The sequence below is a fragment of the Canis lupus genome, chromosome X (assembly GCF_048164855.1).
Source record: "Canis lupus baileyi chromosome X, mCanLup2.hap1, whole genome shotgun sequence".
In the NCBI taxonomy this organism is placed as follows: Eukaryota; Metazoa; Chordata; class Mammalia; order Carnivora; family Canidae; genus Canis; species Canis lupus.
The window spans coordinates 68,456,883-68,477,849 of record NC_132876.1 but is presented as its reverse complement, the minus strand read 5'-3'; the positions used below and the strand labels follow the sequence as shown (position 1 = coordinate 68,477,849).

The window sequence follows — 20,967 nt, the reverse complement described above, 5'->3', positions numbered from 1 at the left end:
AATGATCATATGGTTTTTGTCCCTCAATGATTTTTACTTGATTTTTAGATACTAAACTAACTTTAAATTCCTCGGTTAAATCCCACATATTCATGGTGTATCATTCGTTTTATATGTTACTGGATTGAGTCTGATAACATTTTGTTGACTTATGCATTTATAGTCATAGAGATTTTGCTCTGTCATGAATGTGAGCCCCATGTTGAGTGTGGAGATTACTTTAAAAAAATTTTTAAGGGACACCTGGGTGGCTCAGGGGTTGAGCATCTACCTTTGGCCCAGGATGTGATCCTGGAGTCCCAGGATCGAGTCCCGTGTCGGGCTCCCTGCATGAAGCCTGCTTCTCTCTCTGCCTGTGTCTCTGCCTCTCTGTGTGTGTGCGTGTCTCTCATGAATAAATAAAATCTTTAAAAATTTTTAAACCCAACAACTATGAATTCAAACTGTTATAAGTCTTTTCAGATTTTGTTTCTTTTAAAAAATATTTTTTATTAAGTAAACTCTATCCCCAGCTCACAATCCCAAGATCAAGAGTTGCATGCTCTACCAACTGAGCCAGCCCGGCGCCCCATGATATTCTATTTCTTTTTTTGTGTGTGTGAGTGTTTTAAAAATACTAACGTTTTTAATTACCATTGTTGCTTCTCTGATATTTTTCCTGTGGATTTATTAACCTCTGGTTATCACATCCTTATCAGTATGGCTTTGTTCCCAACCACCTCCTTTGTGCTGTTATTGTCAAATATATTACATTTCTATGTCATTAGACAATACCATTATATAGGCACTTATGAAATTCTTTTTTATTTTTATTTATTATTATTATTTTTAGAATATTTTATTTATTTATTCATGAGAGACACGGAGCGAGAGGCAGAGACATAGACAGAGGGAGAGGCAGGCTCCCCACAGAGAGCCCGATATGGGACCCAATCCCAGGACCGGGATCACGCCCTGAGCCAAAGGCAGAAGCTCAACCGCTGAGCCACCCAGGCATCCTTGAAATTCTTTTTTAAATCAGTAAAGACAAGAAAGAAAAAAATATGTAATGGTCTTTTATTATTATCTACATAATTACCTTTACTGGAGCCCTTTGATTATTTGTGTGAATTCTTTTTTTAAAGATTTTATTTATTTATTTGACAGAGAGAGAGCAAGCACAAGCAGGAGGAACAGCAGAGGAAGAGGGAGAAGAGGCTCTCCCCTGAGTAAGAAGCCCCATGCAGGGCTCAATCCCAGGACCCTGGGATCATGACCTGAGCTGAAGGCATGCTTAACTGACTGAGCCATCTAGGGGCCCTATTTGTGTGAATTCTTATTGCTGTTTGGTGCCACTTCCTTTCAGCCTGAAAAACTTGCTTTGGTATTTTGGGAAGGTAGATATGGTAGCAATGGATTCTCTTAGTCTTTGTGTCATCTTCATTTTTGAAAGTCAGTTATGGTGGGTTTAGGGCCTGACAGTTTTCCCTCTTCCAACACTTTGAATATGTTTTCATTCATTCACAGCCCGGTCCCTTCTGGCCTCCATTGTTTCTGATGAGAAGTTAGCTCTTAATCTTATTGGGGTTTCCTTTGATGCAATGAATTGTTTTTCTTTTCCTACATTCAAGATTTTTCTCTTTTGACTTTCAACATTTCTGTATTTCAACGACTATGGTGTGTTTGGGTGTGGATCTCTGTGCTTATCCCACTTGGAGTTCAACAAACCTGTTAAATATGTATATAAATGCTTTTCATCCAATTTGGATTGTTTGCAGCCAGTATGTCCTTGAATATCTCGCCTGTCACATCTCCATCTGGTACTCCCATTATGTATATGTTGGTGCACTTAACGGTGTCACATTTCTCTGAGGTTCTGTTCATTTTTCTTCTTCTCATCTTCTCTTGCTTTTTCTCTTTCTTCTTCCATTTGTTGTTGTTTAGGGAGAAGAATCTCTATTAATCTGTCCTTACACTTGCATGTATGCGTATGGCTTGGAGGCTGCTTTCACAGTTAAGGGAGTTGACAATTTCGCCCATTCAACCAGGAAGTAGTAGCTTAGAAGTACTCTTTCTAGTCACTCCTGGGAGGGCACAGTCTTCCGGACCACTAGGGATAGGTGTGATCTAATTTTTAAGCCTGGCTTCCTAGGAGTAGCCCCTGGGTCAAAGTAGCACACTCCTCAATCAGTGTGTGATCAAAGATTGTGCTTAAGTCCCTTGAGCCAGCAAGACGTCTACCCTTTGCTGTTTGATCTGTGTGTGGTTTGGGGGCTATTTTCAAGTCTGTCCCATGTTCTTCTGTGATTGCTCCCAAAGTGGATATGGTGTGCACAGTCTTCCAGATCCATAAGGATGAGTGTGATCCCAGAAGTGGTTTTTTTTGGCTGTCTCTTTCTCTTTCCCTTTCTCTTCTGACTAGTCTGCCATTCTTCTTGGAACTAGTTTCTTTTTTTTTTTTTTTAATTTTTTTTGGAGCTAGTTTCATGAGGCCACCAGCCTCCTTTTAACTTCTTGCCACCAATACTGCCTTAGGCACAGACTCCTGCATGCTCTGTTCTAAATGGTCGGATGTGGCTCTCCATCTTTATGGTCCGTCTTCACCTCTGGGCCACTGCACTGAAGCTAGGAGCGAGGACAGTGCCTGCTTTTCTTGGAGTGATACTCTCTGCTCTGTGAGTAGGCACTGGGGAGGAGATGGTCACCCTGGATCTTCTTAGCTTACCTCTCCTGGTGTGGAACCTCCATACTGTGAGTGAGCTGGGGTGGGATGATTGAGGGCCCAGCATTCTTGGCTTGCTGATCCTGAGGCAGAGCTTCTTTCACCCTATAAATTGGGGCTAAGTGGGAGAAGAAAGCCCAGTCCTCTTGGCCACTCCCACCCAGAGCTTCTATAGTAATGAGGTAGGGGAGATGAGAGATACTCCAGGGATGAAACTATAGCCCCTAGACTAGGAGCTCAAGGGGGAAAGGGAGCCCTGTTTTCTTGGCCACATTTGTCCAGAATAGTGCTTCTATAACATGGAGGTGGAGTAGGGGGCTGAAATGGAGCAGGTCATGGCTCAAATGCCAAATGTCACTGTTCTTACCAAGACTCAGTAAGTTTTCTTGAGGAAATGTTTCTCTACTTGCCATGTGCCCTGAGAACGATCTCCAGAGACTTGAGGTGTTTTTTTTCTTTTTAAATCATTTTCACCAGCAAAATGGTTGTTTTATTCACTTGTGAGTAACACCAGCTTCCCATGCAGCCATCCTGGAAGTCCCACACTCTTACTTAAAATGTTTCCAGTGGAAACATTTATTTTTGGTGGGGGCTCCTTCTCTACATATTATCTCTACTAGAACTTGTTTGAGCCCAAACCCCAGATTTCGTTCAGGGGGGAAGAAAGCATACGAAACAGTGAAATGGGGTTACGATATAAGACATTTTAAACATAAATCCAATAGTTTGAGGTTTATCATCTAGGTACTGATGTTTTGCAGAGTAGCTGTTCTCCAGAATCAGGCATGAATCAGAAGGGGAAACAGCAGTAATTATGTGTAAAACGTTCTGATCCCTGGAGCAGCAGCAATAATCTCATCCCTGGGAACGACTCATGGTTATGTAGGGCCTACTCTGCTACTGATACAGCTATGGTTTTGAAATGTTATTTTAATTTTTTAATGGGAAAGCCCATCTTCAGTAAATATTGGCAAGAGCACAAAATAGGTCCTCACCTCTAGAAACATACAGGCTCTGTGTCCCCAAAATGCAGCAAAGCAGATTGTGATATTGCTGTGACTTTTAACTGCTGTCATGACCCCTTCCATTGCTAATAGGCAGGAAAATAATTTCTCTTCTCTCTGCCCTGCTTCCCCTCTCTGTGGTGTAGAATTTTGAACACTAGCCAGGCTGGGAAACTCTTATCTCAATGGAAAGTGTGATAAGGCTGTGCCACTAGGAGACATGTTTTCTTCTAAATTGACGCCCTCCTTTCACTTGTGTCTCTTCTTGGCCTACTCACTTGCTCGACAGAATGGTGAGTTTTATTTATTTATTTTTATTTTTTAAAATATATTTTTTATTTATTCATTCATGAGCAACACAGAGCAAGAGGCAGAGACATAGGCAGAGGGAGAAGCAGGTTCCCCTAGAGGAGCCCATTGTGGGACTTGATCCCAGGACTCTGGGATCAGGATCTGAACCAAAGGCAGATGCTCAACCACTGAGCCACCCAGGCATCCCAATGGTGAATTTTAAAGAAGCGTGGGACCCCAGAGAGAAAAGGCAGCCATGGCAGCTCTCACTGTTTTTCCTCCTTGTTCAGCCTGTGTGTGTCTTGATTCTGGGGAGCTACTGCTCCCTCATGCCCAGATCTGGCTACCTCCTGCCCTGGCTGGGGGACTGCAGGGCTGGAGGGGCAGATACCAACCTATCTGTTCCCAGGGGACACTCCCTCATTTGCTTTTGCAAAGGAAGTCCAGACGCATTGAGGAATGACTCCTCTGACCACATGGCCACCACCATAGCACCCTGGCCTGTTTCCTATCCCTCCCAAGTCCTCCAGTTTGCAGTTGCCATTATTCATGAATGCACTTTTACTGAGATATCTCACTGTTTAATTCTCTGTTCAGAGTACAACCTCTCTCCTCCACAGCCTCCTAGCACATCTGCAAAAAGACCTCAGCTTTTGCCAGAACCTTTGGATTTTAAAATACATTGCCTCCGCCGCCTCCACCTTTCTGTTCTTCTCTCTCTATCTCTCTCTCTCCCTAGCCCCTCTCTCCATCAATAAATGCCTGCAATTGCTTCCCTAAGAAGCCTGGACCCCATGATGCCCTCACTTCTCTTGACCTTTGTCCCTTCCTGTCATGCCAATTGTCATCCCAAGGCCTACTACTCCCTGCCCCCTTCCCCTAGCTGCTGTCTCTCCTTCTCTTGCCCCTGAGCTTTCTTTATATAGAGACAGCATTTTTTTTCTCCTCTCCCAAATCAGCTTCTTCCCCCTCTAAACCTCCCCACTGCCCATCCCCATTCCTCCCAGCATTCATGAGTTTGCCACCAGAAAATTCAGGGCTTGGTGGCTTTAGGTCCCCTTTTGGCCAGCCAGGTAAGGTGAAGGGGAGGAGTAGACTCCAGAGGGCCTTCAGGCATCTACTTCTGTCTCAAGAGTGAAGGTACTGCAGGGCCCCAGCCCACTGGTGCCCTATAAGAATGAGAACCCAGTGTTGCCAGAGTCTCTGCTTTGTTAAGAGAAGACAGAAATTTGGATATTTCAGTCCCAATTTAAAATGTTGACAACACTTCTTTTTTTTTCCCCTGAGAACATGGGGGGTACAAAACCCCACCCTATTTATGGGCTAGGCTCAAGCCTCCTACCTCCTGCCTTAACTCAATTGCCCAAATATAAAAGACTGTCTCCCTCACAGTCTGTACTGGTGCCTCCATTTTCCTGGCTTCCTCTCTTGGCTGACAGTAATGGCCTCCTAAATGGTCTCTGCTTTTTATTCTTCCCTCAAGTCTACCATGGACAGCATTGCTTGATTTAGCTACCTCAAAATAACAGAGCTTTTTGGTTGAAGGCATGGGCTGTGGGATCCAGCTGTAGAGAGTTAGCCCCAGGTCTGCAGTATGAGCTGTGTGGTCTCAGGGCAAGTTCATCTTTCTGAGTCTCAGTTTCCACATCTGCAAAATAGGAAAAATAGTGGTAGTGAGGATTTAGTAAAGAGCCATGCCTGACCTGGAAAAAGCACTCAATGCATGTTCATCACAATTGTGTCATCTCTTGTGTGAAGACCTTCAAGCTCCATTGCTTCTCAAATATAGTTTAGCCCCTTTGTCTGAGGCATTCAAGACCCTCTTGCTCTGGTCCTTAGCCCTCCTCCCCTCCACCTCTATACTATCTGAGCCAGATAGGACTTCTTGTCATTCCCCAAATATGTTTCTCTGTCTTATTCATTTTCCTCTCTCCCCTAAAGTCTCCGGAGACAGTACAGGGACTCAGTCTGTGCATAACCCTGGAGGAGGAGGGTGGAGCTGGGGGTGGGGGGTGGGGGGTGGGGGGCAAAGTAGCTGCTCTGATTATCCTTATTTCACAGAGGAGCAAACTGAGGCAAAGTGACCTGCCGCAAACCTGCCAGTCTAGATGTGGAGGAAGCAAGAGTTGAATCCAGATCTGTCTATCCTAAAGTCTGTTTGTTGTCTCTCCACTGTATCATAGAAAGGGAAAGATGCACAGGGACAAGAGGACAAGGAAGAGGCTTGAGATTTACTTTTCCCTCTGGAAAATCACAGGGCATTGCTCTTTCTCTATGATAAACCAGTAGGAAAGTGTGATACAAATGCATGACAAAGGTATCACGGTGGGTTAGGGCCCAAGTATGTTGGTACTTGTGCAAACTGCTGAAGTCAACCTAAGGGACTTTTAAAAATAGGTTGAAAACAACTTGCCATACAAAAAAGGGATTGGCTGGCTGCTTGAGGACGACAAGATAATATTATAGTCTAACTTATTTTGTAGCTGGTGTGGTTAAGCTCTCTCTACAAGCTTTGGCAAGATCACTTAAGCACAGCTATTAGGAGCCCCACATGGAGAGATAGACTGCCCAGGTTCAAATCTACATCTTGCCCCTTATAATCTGTGTAACCCTATCTCATCTTCTCACCTATAGAATGAGGGATAATATAGCACCTCCCCCAAAGGAGGATTGTTGTGATTATTAAATTCAAAGGTCCATGAAAGCTCTCGGGATATTGCCTTGTACACAGAGTAAGTTATTTTATACACCTTACCTAGGAGCCCCTGGGTGGCTCAGTCAATTAAGCGTCTGCTTTCGGCTCAGGTCATGATCTTAGGGTCCTGGGAACAAGCCCTGTGTTGGGCTCCCCATTCAGCAGGGAGTCTGCTTCTCCCTCTACCCCTCCCCCCATCTTGTGCACTCTCTCACGCTCTCTCTCTCAAATAAATAAATAAATAAATAAATAAATAAATAAATAAATAAATAAAATCTTTATATATATATATAGTAGCTAGTATTTGTCCTTCCAGAGCATGTGTGCTCATGCTAGGTGGCATTGGAAATTGATACCTCTTTCATGACCTGCTCTAGTAACTAAAACCATAGTCCCAATCATGGCACCACCTTTTTTTTTTTTCATGGCGCCACATTTTATTGGTAAACCTTTAAAATTTTTTCAGAGTGCTTCACTAGGAAGATGGTGGAAAGTATCTGAAATCTTAATGTAACTTTCAAAAAGGAAGTGACTTTACTTCTTTCTCCCTCCTCCTGTACTTATGTACTACTTATATTTTGTACAGCCTAGTAGTATAAGTGCACAGACTCTGGAGCCAGGTGGCCTCCGTTCCGATTCTGGCTTTGCCACTTACTCTCTGTGTGACCATGGGCAAGTTACCTAACCTCTCTTTGCCTCAGTTTTCTCATGTGTAAAATAGACATCATGACAGTGATCCCCCGGGTCCTGGGATCGAGCTTTGCATCAGGCTTCCCTGTTCTTCCGGGAGTCTGCTTCTCCCTCTCCCTCTGCCTCTTCTTCCCACTGGCTTGTGCTCGCTCCCTCTCTCTCTCCGCGCCCTCCCCCCCCCAATGAATAAATACAATATTTTTTAAAAAAGAAAGGAAACTAAGAAATCATCAGGTATCTCTTAAATTTTTCTTTTAGGTTTTCTTTACTAGCCATTTGTCAAGTGCCCACACATTCTCAGCCCCTGATTAGTGGGCTGTCCTTTACATGGGTATCTTGGACTGGTGTCAGATCCTCCCTTGGCTCTTCCAGCTGCTGCCCTTCAGTGCTTTATACCCAGCCCCAGCTCTGGAGTCCTCATTTGGTGCCAGGACTGTTTAGGACAGCTTCACAGATAATCCCCTTGGATTGCCAGTCCCCACAAACTACTATAGGTCTTTAACTTCACTCTCTATGGGATAGAAGAAAGAGATTTCCAAAATAGACATTTTACTCATTCTCATGTGGAGAAATAGAACGGCACCCCTACATCAGACTAGACGCTGCTGGTATATTCGGTACTCAATGCTGAGGTTATCACCCACTTTTCTGCCAGGTTGCTCCTGGCCCTGGCACTTTATTAGCCTACTTGGGATTGCATCCTGTGCAGCATCAAATGTTGTCAACAACCTGTGTTTATCTAGTCCTTCAACCAAAATATCTCAAACATATATTACATTCCACATTGTGTGTGTGTGTGTGTGTGTGTGTGTGTGTGTGTGTGTCTATGCTTTGGACACAAGTGGGCCTGAAACAAATCCTTACCCTGCCTCTTGCCAATTGTGCAATGAAGGACAAGTTAGTCCTTCTCACTTTTGTCAGCTGTGAAATGAGAATAGTACAAGGGTCTACCTTGTACTATTTGTTTCTTCCCCTGGGAATGTTCCACTCTGACTACAAAACCCCAGCCAGGAATAATATGAAAAGTCTGAGGTAGCACCCACATCCACCTCCTTAAGGACTGGCCCGTGATGTCACAGCTGCACCCCCATGTTCACAACAGCGTTATTTACAACAGCCAAGACATGAAAACAACCTCAATGTCCATCAGTGGACAGATGGGCAAAGAAGTTGTGAGATATACACACAAATGGAAAGTGATTCAACTGTAAAAAACAAACAAACAAACAAACAAAAACCGAGGGAATCTTACTGTTTGGGACAACATGGATGGACCTAGAAGGTATTATGCTAGGTGAGATAAGTCAGACATAGAAAGAAAGACATAGGCCATATGATCTCACTCAGATGTAGGTTCTCACCAGAGCAAAAAGATAAAAGCAAACCCAGACTTGCAGTTACCAGAGGCAGGGATAGAGGCTGGAAGTTGGAGGAAAGTGGTTGAAAGGCACAAACTTCCAGGTACAAGACATAGAAGGACTAGGGGCAGAATGTACAACACTGTGACTCTGGTAAACACTGCCCTGGCAGCCAGATGAAAGTTGTATGAGGGGGATCCCTGGGTGGCGCAGCGGTTTAGCGCCTGCCTTTGGCCCAGGGCGCGATCCTGGAGACCCGGGATCAAATCCCACGTCGGGCTCCCGGTGCATGGAGCCTGCTTCTCCCTCTGCCTGTGTCTCTGCCTGTGTCTCTGCCTCTCTCTCTCTCTCTGTGACTATCATAAATAAAAAATAAATAAATAAAAATAAAAAAAAAGAAAGTTGTACGAGTAAATCCCAAGAGTTCTCATCACAAGAAAGAAACTTCCCCTTTCTTTTTCTTTTCTTTTCTTTTCTTTCTTTTCTTTTCATTGGTATGTATATGAGACAATGGGTGTTAGCTGAATTTACTGTAGTGATCATTTCACAAAATATGTAAATCAAATCATCATGCTGTACACCTTAAATGTATATGGTGATGTATGCCAATTATTTCTAATAAAACTGGGAAAAAAACCCTACTCAGAGCCATGGCAGACTTGACAAAGAGAAAAGGGGTTATCAGAGATCATCAGGAGGTGTGTCAGTGCGTGTGTATTCCGTGGCTGTGTATGAACATTTGTGTGCACGTATGTGTGTGTGCTCACGTGCGTGTTTCAGAGTATTCTGGTCCTGGCCTGGCCCCAGGCAAAGCTGTCACAATAAGCAAACATTTCCAATTTTCTCTCTTCCTGAAGGTGAAAAACATTTAACTTGTTCTCCCTTGAATCAGTCTTTGCATTCCTATCGGGCACTACAGCTGTGGACAGATGAGGCATCATTGGCTTCTTTCTGGATAAATAAATACTGGGAAAAGTTTTCAATTAGCAATAATCGCGCCTCGGATAAACCTCATTGGCTACGATACTGCCACTGCGCAAAGCTGGATAAATAAATACTGAAGAGAAGAGCCACCAGGCAGCAGTATCAAACTATATGATGGAGAGTGGTGGGCTCCTTCTGGGATTGAAGTTGGCATAGATCTTACCACCCACTACTTCTTGAGGGCACAGCTGCAGAAGGGTGGAATTGTGTAGCCGTATGTGCCATATCCTGGCACATCAGTCAGCTAGAGTGAACCGCTCATCATACGGAAGAATCAGGATTGGGATGGATAGACCCTTCCCAGTGGAGAATGTGTTCTATAAAGGGCTTCTCAAGTTGGCCCATGCCCCAAGCCGCCCAAACTCCCATCTCTGCTCCCTTCCCAGGGAGCTTCTTTGAGCAACTGGCCTAGTCAAGTTTCTCCACCTCCCCCCTTTTTAAAAAAAAAATTGTTTTTATTTATTCATTAGAGACACACAGAGAGAGGCAGAGACACAGGCAGAGGGAGAAACAGGTTTCCTGCAAGAAGCCCGATGCAGGACTTGGTCCTAGAACCCCAGGACCATGCCTTGAACCAAAGTCAGACACTCAACTGCTGAGCCACCCAGGACCCCCAAGTTTCTCCCCCTTTTTAAGGAAGGCTTTGGTTTGCTTCAAAGGCAGGCTGTGAACTGCATGCAGGGAAGAGAGCTAAAACTGGACCATGTGGCAGCTGTGACGTCACAGGCCATTCCTTAAGGAGGTGGATGTGGGTGCTACCTCAGACTTTTCATATTATTCCTGGCTGGGGTTTTGTAGTCAGAGTGGAACATTCCCAGGGGAAGAAACAAACAGTACTCTGCAGGAATCCCGCTCCCAGTCCTGTTTTTGGGAAGCAACCAATTTTAGGGCTTTTCTTCCTATACCTACCCTCACTGCTCTAAATAAAGCACTTTCAATTTTATTTCTTTGTTTGCCAATTTTAGGAAATTACCCGTTGACTTCCTGATAAGCTGGTTGGGGATTTATCACAATTATATAACTGTGTCATCACTTTTTATCCCTTTATTGATTATTCTAGTAATAGAATGAATAATGTAATAAGAATAGTAATGTAATAGTAATACAGTAATACATAAATAGTAATGTAATAAGAAAAGTAATGTAACACTTTTACATTTTTGTATCATCAATTATTGGCTGTGTCTTTTGAATCCCCACTTGGTAAGATGAGATATTGGCATTCTTTCCTTTCCCCTCGGCTGTTCTCCCCACTTGCCCCTCTTACCAGGTCGTATTTTGGTACAACAGCTAGTCGTTACTGAAAAAAGACCTCATCTTCAAAGGCAGAAGAGATGAAACTAATTTTTATTGAACATGTATGACGTGCCAAGAACCATGCATGCATTGTCATGTGTAATCCTCATACTAACCCTAAAAGTATCCTAATTACAGCTTTACACCTGAGAAATCTGTGGTCAGACCATGCATCTGGTAGGAGGGCCAAGCTGAGAGTTGAAACAAAAGTTGGACTACAAAGCCCCGACTCTTTCTCCGGAGCCCCATGCATCCTTCAGCTTCGTGTTCGCCTGCAGCTTTTCAAGTCCACTTTCTGTGGCCAAGGCTTGGACTGGAAGTCTTCGTCCATTTTTGGAACCCCACAGTGGTTCTGGCTTGTTCCCTGATGCTGCACTCTCTTTCCAGAGGGAGGAAACAGGAGACTGGAGAGGGAATGGAAAGCAAATGGGCCATCCCTGTGGGGTGCGTGGGTCTAGTGGATCACCCAGATAGGCTTGATGGTTCAGTCACATGCCTGGCAGGCTCTCTCTACCTGGCTGTCCAAGCCTTTGGAAGCTGGCACGGAAGTCCCAGGTAGCCCCTGAGCTGCCACAGGAAATTATTTGACAGCATCATCAGGGCTCTTCCAGCCAGCATGCTGCCTTTGATAGGAGAAGCAAATACAGAATTTTGAAGGTTGTAGCTGACTCAGACCATTGCTCTGGCATTGCGGTCATAGACACATGTGGGAAATTCCCAAATTGACTTTCCCACAGAGTTGTTTTGGAGTGGGGGACAGAAAGAGGCTGGGGGTGGAGAATGTATTTTCGTTATTTATTTGATTAGTATTTGTTAAATTGTTGGACCATTTCAACTGGAAGCACCAAGTGGGATTTCCCCAGAGGTCACTTCCGGGCATATGGAAGAGTCGAGAGGTCAAGAGGCCCTGGCTCAATTTTCCATAGTGAGGAGAGAGAAGCTATAATAGCATACAACAGACGATCCCAGATTCTTTTCATTGGTCTTAAGGCTGCTGTCATAGAGAAATATTTGGACAGCTTCACCTATCCAATCTCCACCAACCCAGGTCCCCTGGTTTTTTTTTTTTCTCTCTGTTGGCATTCCAACCATCCACTGCATTTTGGAGTCATCTTAATTCTCTCCTCTTGCCTCTTGCCAAGCCATCTCCTTCCTTCTAGGCCCGTTTACGCACACACACATACAGAGGCACATACCCCTAGAAGCCCTACCCTGTTAATTTGCAGTGTCTTACACATTCAACCTTTGCCCTCTTTTCTGGATGACCCCCAGCCTCATGACCTCAGGTCTAGACTATTGGATGAGCCACTTTTTGCACTTCCAGTAACACCTCCCATCCCACTGGCCTGGCCCTCATCCATTGGGTCAGGACTGCTGGCTGAGTCTTCTGACAGATCAGCTTTCTGAGACCCACTCATAACTTTCCCAAGGCTTCTCTGCTGCTTTACAGCATGAAATCCAAGTGCCGGGGCTTGGCATTCAAGGGCTCACACTGCCTGCTGCCACCTCGATTTCCAGACTTAGTTATTGCCACTTCCTACTGAATTGAGACTTTCTTGAAGATGGGAGAACATTTCTGGCTCACTGCTGGGACCTCCGACAGCACAGGAAGATGCCTAGGAGGTTGTGGGGGTCACGACTTGTTTGCTGAAGGAATGAACCAGATGAGGACATCATGATTATGGGGCTCATCCTGCCAAATAGTCGGGGAGGGGCCTCTCTCACTGACTGGTTGGGTGACCTTGGATAAGTCCTTTCCTCTGGATTGCACAGCATCCCAACAGCAATCCCAAATGTACAATTCTTGGGCCCTATAAACCCTGAGGGCCTGCAGACATGCTTTTTGGTCAGCATATTAAAATGATCCTAAATTCGGGGCACCTGGGTGACTCAGTCGGTTAAGCGGCTGCCATTAGCACAGGTCATGATCCCAGGATCCTGGGTCCAGCTTGCATTGGGCTCCCTGCTCAGTGGGGAGTCTGCTTCTCCCTCTCCCTCTATGTTCTCTCTCTCTCTCAAATAAATAAATAAATAAAAATATTTTTTAAAATTATCCTAAATGCCTTTTTATAACGTATGTGTGCCCTACTTCCCCAGCCCCTCCTCCATCTTCTCATACCTCCCCTCCTCTCTCATTTTCATTAGCTGCTTGGTGCCTAAAGGCATTTACATTTGCGACCCTTGGATTGGGTGGTGTTTATGCACCTTTCAACACTGGTGAGGGAGGGATTCTCTGAACTGCTTTGGAGTGAGAACTGTGAGTGCTTTGCTTAAGTGGTTTCCAATGTCATCTAACATATAGCAGCCAGGCCTGACTGGCTCCGCCCTCCTCAGATGGGCCGGCAAAGGACAGTGGTGTGTGCCATTAGTATTTCTGGCTTTGGCAGTCAACTGTAGAGGGAGATGTTATCCCATTGGAAGTGATTGTCTTCACACAGCCCAATACAAGTGGGGCCCATTTATAGCCTAGAAAGGACCAGGCACAGCATGCCCATTGGCAGCCAGCTGGGCATACACAGGGAGCATTGGTTGCAGGCACAAAGTATGAATTTAGCCCAAGTTGCCTGGCAGGGTCCTTTCCAGGACAAAGTGAATGTGGAGTGTGTGCTAGCAAGCATTTGCTCTCACCCTCTGCCTAGCTTTCAATGGCCTGGTCTGCATTGAGACTCCAGAAAAGCATGGGGTGAGCAGGGAAGATCAAGAATGGCATTCTCACCACCGGGTTCCTTTGTATTAGCTGGTCCCAGGGGCCACATGAGCTGCAGATCTGTCTGGCCACAGGCTGGCAAGGCCCGGCTCCCTGGGGGATGCTAGACAAACAGCTGAGGTTGGAAGGCACTGGCTTAGCTGGGACAGCACTTGAATCCCACATGTTTGGGCAGGATCTGGGTAAAAGGTACCGAGAGCTGGCCAGAGGGCTGCTGTGGGTGTGTGCCCATCTCTGGGTACAGTCATGGGGCAAAACCACCAGTGGCCTGTGGTGCCAAATGGCTGCCCCCAAGCTTAGCATGGAGGGTGTAGAGGGACCATTCAATTAGGGACATACATGGCAAATCCACCCCATCTGTAAGCTCCCATAGCCATCTGGGATGGGGATGGGGAGGATGAGGGAGGCAAAGAGGAGAAGACAGATACTGTTTCATGCGTCTGGAACAACTCTGGGGAGCTTCCTGGGGTGGAAGGGATTGATTCTATGCTGTCCCACTTCCCTGTTTCTGCCCCTTTCCTGCTCGGCAGCTTATGAATTCAGGGAGACATCATCCCTAGTACTGTTTGTTGAGGGCAAAGAGAATGGAGAAGGTACACTTTCCAAAGAAACTTTGTGGAACACATTTTGGAGCCTTCAAAACAGTTTTAGGGTGTGTGTATGTGTGTGTGTGTGTGTGTGTGTGTGTGTGTGTGGTTTCCTTTGCACTACTCCAACCAACTCTGGTCAGCAAAGTGTGGGTGAGACACTCAAGACTGTGGGGTCTGCAAGGGGAAGTACATATGCCTGTTTGTGGAAGTGGAAGCATGTATAGCTGCTGCAGGGCAGGAGAAGCTGGCTGCCCAGGCTCAGCTGCAGCCAGGAGCGAAGGCCGTACACATAGGATAACATGATATGGTGGATAGTGTGCCTGGGGGTGCATTGTGTGTTACACAGATGTCGGGGATGTGCCTTGGGGGTCTGTGTGGGTTTGTTGCAAGTTGAAACCAGGATGTTTTGGTAGCGACAGGAGCTGGCATGGAAGATGAGACTAGAGAGCCCCAGTGTCAGCTAGATGGGTAGAGGGTGGACTGCTTTCACTTTCATTCCCACATAGCCAGCTGAGCCTGTCCCTGGCCACACTTGACACGGTCTGAGGGACTCCATACCTGTCCTAACCGGCTTGCATATTCCAGCCGGAAGCCATGGAAGTCCACATGCTGAGTTGTGCCGTTTGTAGCAACTCAGTGCCTGCCTCCAACCCCCACCCCCACAGTGTCCTAGAAGCTCAGCTCCCTGTGCATACCAGGTCAAGGAGACAAGGCTGGGCTTTTGCTTGCAGACTCACACTTGTGTCTCCTGTTCCACCGGAGGCCTTGTCATCTTCATACAGTGAGGCTTCTTCCTGAAATGCAATCTCCTGCTGAGACAGAAGCCACAGAGGAGATTCTGGGGTTGCTGTGTTCTCTGTGTTTGGGGTCATTGGGAGCCAGGGCCAACCAAGCCCTGGCGTGGGCCCTGCAGCTGCTTCCTGCATGCTGCCCAACCCCTGCATCCCCTCCGAACAATGTGAGGAGAGCTCTTACACACCTAGGAGGATTTGAGGTAGAGATGATGGTCCCGTGATTGGCAGGCATTTGGGCCTTCATCTCCATGACTACTGACCAGTTGGCTTGCCCTGGCCATGTGGCTTACATGGGCATGTGGGCTCTGTCTGAATGAGCTAAGTTTGTTCTCCCCTTAGCAGTAGGAATTTTGGCCAGTGAGCGGACACTGGGGTTCCCTGACCAGAAGAAGCAAACTCATGCATGCAGGGCCACATTCCCTACCCTGCCTTTGGCAGATAACATGAGGATGAGAGTTAGCTAAGTGAAGGACAACTCATGGTGTAGCCGAACAGAACGCCTGTCTCCTCACGTTACTTTTGAAAACACTGTGCAGGCCAAAAAAAATGGCCAGACCAAGAGCATCTGCAAACCATATTTCAGCCTCCTTGGCTGCTAGTTTGTGACCAATGTGAGAAAAGAACTTTAGCTGCATGTCACTGAGAATTATTTTTGCCTGGTAAAATCTTCAATGACCTCCTGAACCCAGCTTAAAGGACATCTCTGTGATCCTCTCTGACTCCCTCATTGGGCCAAATGAATACTCCTGTGATCCTTTAGTATCTCTCTTATATGCCAGGGTTACAGAGATAAATGAGAAAAAAAATCTCTGCCCTTGAGGAGCAACTAGTCCAGTGTGGGGGGCTGGGTGGGTTGGGAGACCAGATAGAGACTCTATATGCAAATGTGCAAAGACTCAGAGTTTTTGGAGGGAGGCTCCCTCTGTGTGAGTGTGCAGAAGCTGAGGAAGGCAAGCTTCTGGTAAGAGGGAGTGGCTTGGCCAGATACTGGAGGAAGAAAGCAAAGTAGATGCAGCTGAGATAGTTTTTCCTAGCCGGCCTTTCCAAGCCTGGGGAAGCGCCCCCTCACCTCACCCCCACCCCAGCAGACCCTTGGAGTTTCGACTGTGGATGGCCTGCTCTGGCCCTGGTGAATGGCAATGTGACTGGCGTATAAGGAATGGGGGTGGGGTGTTGCTGGGAGTGGCAGGAAACAGTGGATCATTTGGGGCAGCAGGGACCATGCTAGGGATGTTGGTCTTTACCCCAGAGGTGGTATGAGCCAGCTGAGGCTTGGAGCAGAGGATTGATGCATCTGACCTTGGCTTTGGAAGGCCCACACGGGAGTCTGTGTGTGTGAGATGGACAGGAAGGGCAAGAGGCTGATAACAGGGAGGCTAGCCTAGGAGCTGAATCCCCAGTGCCTAGGCTTGTTCACTCTGTACCTGCTGAACCAGTGAGTGATTAGGTAAGATGGAATGTGTGGAGCTACTGCTTCTACTGTTCGTAGGGAATTCCATTTGCTCTGCCATGGCAGGCGAGCGGGTGGGGGATGGGCAGAGGTGGCTTTCACAGGCATCCACTTGGGTGCCTCATAGGCATCTCAAACTTGCCATGTTGAAAGCCATAGTCCTGACTATTCCCCTCCAAGCCTGCTGCTCCTGCAGTTTCCTCATCCCAACCAGTGGCATCCCCAACTTTCTAATTCTACAGAACTCAGACCTAGAAGTCATTCTTGACTCCCCTCTTTTTCTCATATTCCACTACTCCATTAGCATTATCATGTGGTTTTCACCTCCATAATATCCAGAATCAAGCCACTTGTTACCACCTTCATGGTCCATCCCACCATCATCTCTCCCCTGGATATTTGCAACAGCTTCCAATGAGGTCTCCCTATTATATCAAATTATTACACCTTGGATCCACTACAGTCTGCTCCCATCACAGCAATCAGAGTGATCCTGATGAAACGTGAGTCAGATCCTGTCCTGCCCCTGCCTTGAACCCTCCAATGGCTCTCTATTTCAGACCAAAAACCAAAGTCTTTACAGTGGCCCACAAAGCCCTTTATGATCTGCCCCCGCCCCCATGACCTGTCCTAACAGATGATCACTGTCCCTCATCCCTCTCACTCTGTTCCAGCCACTGGCCTCCTTGCTGTTCCCCGAACAGCTTCAGGGACTTTGCATTTGCTGTTCTCCCTGGCTGGATATCTTTATGGTTTACTCCCTCACTTCATTCAGATCTCAGCTCAAAGGTCACCTTCTTAATGAAGCCTTCTTTGACCAACCTGTTCTAAAACAGCACCCCAGCTCTGCTGGTCCCCTGACCCCCCCTACTGTTTCATTTTTCTCCAAACCAGACATCGCTTTCTAACTTACTACACTTCTACTCATTTATTTTATTTGTTATCTATCTCCCTCCACCAGAATGTAAACCTCATGAGAATGGGAATTTTTGTCTATTTTTGCCCATGCTGTATTCCTAGCACTTGGAAGAGTGCCTGGCATATAGTAGGCATTGACTAAGGACTAGCTGAATAAACAGGTAGACTGTGGGGACCAGTGAAATTGCCCTGGGTCATTTCTGGGCCATATGATCTGGGATTCTCAGCGGCAGATTGTAAATGGGAAACCAAGATCCCACCGGACTGTAGGAGTTAGCAGGTCTAGCTGGAGTGACCTTGGGCAAGTCCCTTCTGCTCATTGGTCCTCAGTTTGCTCATTTATAAGGTAGGAGATAGGATGTGATGATCTGTAAGGGGCAAGGTGAAAGCCTGGCCAACTGGGCTTGCCATTCAGGCCCCATGGGCATGAGAGCAGAGGTCCTCAACCCTGCCATCCTCTTTTTCTTCCCTGACCTCCTCCAACATGCCATCTTATTTTCAACCCATATGGATTAAAGCACCATGTTTTAGCTGTTCAGACAATGATCAGAGGAGGGAAATGGCTGCCCCTCAGCTGCATTCAACCAAGCCAGCTGGACTCTATGAAGTGTGCCTGGCTCTGGTTCAAAGGCCTGGTGCAGGGCAGAAGTCTATCAAAGACCAGCACCCCACTTTCCAGAGCAAAAACTTCTACCACACCTACTACCTAGGTGGGTCCATCTCTGGAACAATCCCATCTTCCCTCCCAAACCAAACTCTTCTACCTAGTCTAGTTGGGGCCTAGCATTTTTCAAGCATTTCTCACTCAAAGTCTTAGTTCTTACAATGACAATGCAAAGCAGGCATTCTGAGACCCATTTTTTTCAGAGAACACTGGGTCTTGGAGGGGATAAGGAGTTTGCCCAAGGTCTCACACCCCTTCTCTGTCTGCAAGACTCACTTGGAAATCTGCTGACCAAGGTCTGGGAGACTCATTTGTGTGGTTGTTGCTGTGAAAGAGTCAGAAGGGAGGATACTCGGTTCTTCCTTCTGCTCCATCTAGGCCACAGGTGGAGCCCAAGGGACAGAAAACAAGCCAGCCCAGATGGAAGTCATCACTCTCCCACCAGCTCCCTGAGGGTTGAGCAGAAGGAAGGCGCCTTCCCCGCCTAGCCCTGCCAGGAATTTGGGTGTCCTGAGACTGAGACCAGTGAGCAATGGGGGTGGTGTGTGTGTGGGGGGGGGGGGGGATACTCCATGTGATAAACTACTTTCCTTTCTCATTCCAAAGATCAGAGAGCACTTGGTGAGCTGTGCTTTGTTTCAATGGAAACAAAACAAGAAAATCTCAGTGGAGGTTGGCCAAATTTTCCTTTGTCCTCTAAGGCTGAAAGGCTAAATGGGAGCACTAGGCTAGAGGTGGGGGGAGGCGGGGGAGAGCAGGGCCCCTATAAGGCAACAGATCAGTAGAAGGGGGACCAGGACGGATTCTAGCAAAATATATGTGTGTGTGTGTGTGATGTGCGAAATTCAGAGTGCTTCTCTTGGAACTGGAAATATATATATATAAAGAGTGAAGTTTGTGCTGGCTGGAAGGCCTTGCAGTCCCCTTCATGCAGCCTTACTCCACATGAGTCAGCTAAATCCAGGTAGTCTCCAGCAAGGGGCTGCAGCAGGACCCTGGAGACATAGCACAGCTAGTACTCTCCTGGCCCAAGAAGCACCAAAGGCACCTCTGGGCTCAGTACTTTCCATTCAGCCTCAGAGCCCCCAGCCCAGTCTTTCCTGCCCCTACAACATACCATGCTCCCACCCAGAATAATAGGAACTTGAGATTGTCAAAGTTATCCAAAGTTTGTCAGGCACTTCCCTATATCAGCTCTTCAGGAGACAGGGTAGCTTATTGGTTAAGAATGCAGTCTCAGGGGCACCTGGGTGGCTCAGTGGTTGAGCATCTGCCTTTGGCTCAGGTTGTGATCCCGGGGTCCTGGGATCGAGCCCTTCATCGGACTCCCTGCTCAATGGGGGGCCCGTTTCTCCCTCTGCCTCACCCCAGCTTGTGCTCTCTCTCAAATAAATAAATAAATAAAATCTTTTTAAAAAATGGGAATAGTCACAAGATCTACATCTTTGCGTTGTTTTTAAATTAAATGAGCTAGGGACACCTGGGTGGCTCGGTGGTTAGGTATCTGCCTTCGGGTCAGGGTGTGATCCCAGAGTCCCGAGATCGAGTCCTGCGTCGGGCTCCCTGCGTGGAGCCTGCTTCTCCCTCTGCCTGTGTCTCTATTTGTCTCTCATGAATAAATAGATAAATCTTTTTAAAAATCAAATGAATTAATATTTAAATTCCCAAGCAAAAGATTTTCGTCTTATATTACTGCCATATTCCTCAGGCCTAAACCGTGCCTGGCACCTAGTAGAGACTCAGCGACTATTGATTATATATAAAGTGCTTAGAATGGGAACTGGTCCTTGGCAAGTGCGACACTGCTGGTTGTTGTTATTCACACTCTCACAACAGTTCCAAGAGGGGCACTCAGAATTTCACACATGGCAGTTTTCTTCTATGTAAGGTTCAAGTTCTGAGTCAAGGCAACAGATTAAAAATCAAGGGAGGGGATCCCTGGGTGGTTCAGTGGTTTGGCGCCTGCCTTCGGCCCAGGGTGTGATCCTGGGGTCCTGGGATCGAGTCCCACATCAGGCTCCCTGCATGGAGCCTGCTTCTTCCTCTGCCTGTGTCTCTGCCCCCTGCCCCAAGTCTCTCATAGGTAAATAAATAAAATCTTTAAAAAAAAATCAAGGGAGACAGTTTGGGCCACGGAGAGTCATGAATGCAGTTCTCAGATCTGAGCAATAGTATCCACCCTCCCATTCATTCATTCATTCATTCATTCCCCTGTCCATTACACAAATATTGCCCCAATGGTCCTATAGGCCAGGCCCTGGGCTGCAAGCTGGGGGGATATGGATGACGAGACAGATAAGGCTTCTGCATTTGAGGAGCTGAGATTCTAGTGGAAGGAGACAGGCCAAAGCAAGTCAATATTTAGATATTTTCAAATAGTAATAAATGCTGTGGAAAAAAATAATGTAGTATCATGAGCTAGAGAATAGCTGAGGGGTACATGTTGTGGGGCTAAGTGACATAGCAGCTCTTCTGGGGGGTCTTGGTCTCAAATCAAGGGCCCTTGCCTTGAGTTGGTCTTCAATGTCTTACATCACTTCATCCTGCAAGCATTTTTGTGCTGTTTGCCCAAGGCTGGGGTCCACTGCCAAGTGTAGCTCCCAAGGGGTCTGTACATGGGGGTCTGGGTGTGAGGGGCTGGAGAGAAGGGGCTGTGTTCATGTACTGCCAAGTAGGAAGCTTCTGGCTTCGGTTGTCCTCTGGCAAAGCTGTTAGTTACACTGGGTGAAATGATGGTAGCGGCCTGGAAGCTTCCCTGAGGTCCTTCTGCACTCTCAGGGAGGAGGCAGCTGGCTAGCGTTCCCATGCCTCACGCTGGTTCATGG

The 20,967-nt window shown here is 46.7% G+C and overlaps 1 protein-coding gene and 1 pseudogene across 1 annotated transcript in view; one reads left to right on the top strand and one right to left on the bottom strand.

Moving 5' to 3' along the window:
- NHSL2 (NHS like 2) overlaps positions 1–20,967 on the top strand; it is a 254,111-nt gene that overhangs the window by 68,832 nt on the left and 164,312 nt on the right. The gene's annotated exons all lie outside the window — the stretch shown is intronic.
- Positions 9,702–9,783, bottom strand: LOC140628961 (U4 spliceosomal RNA; annotated as a pseudogene).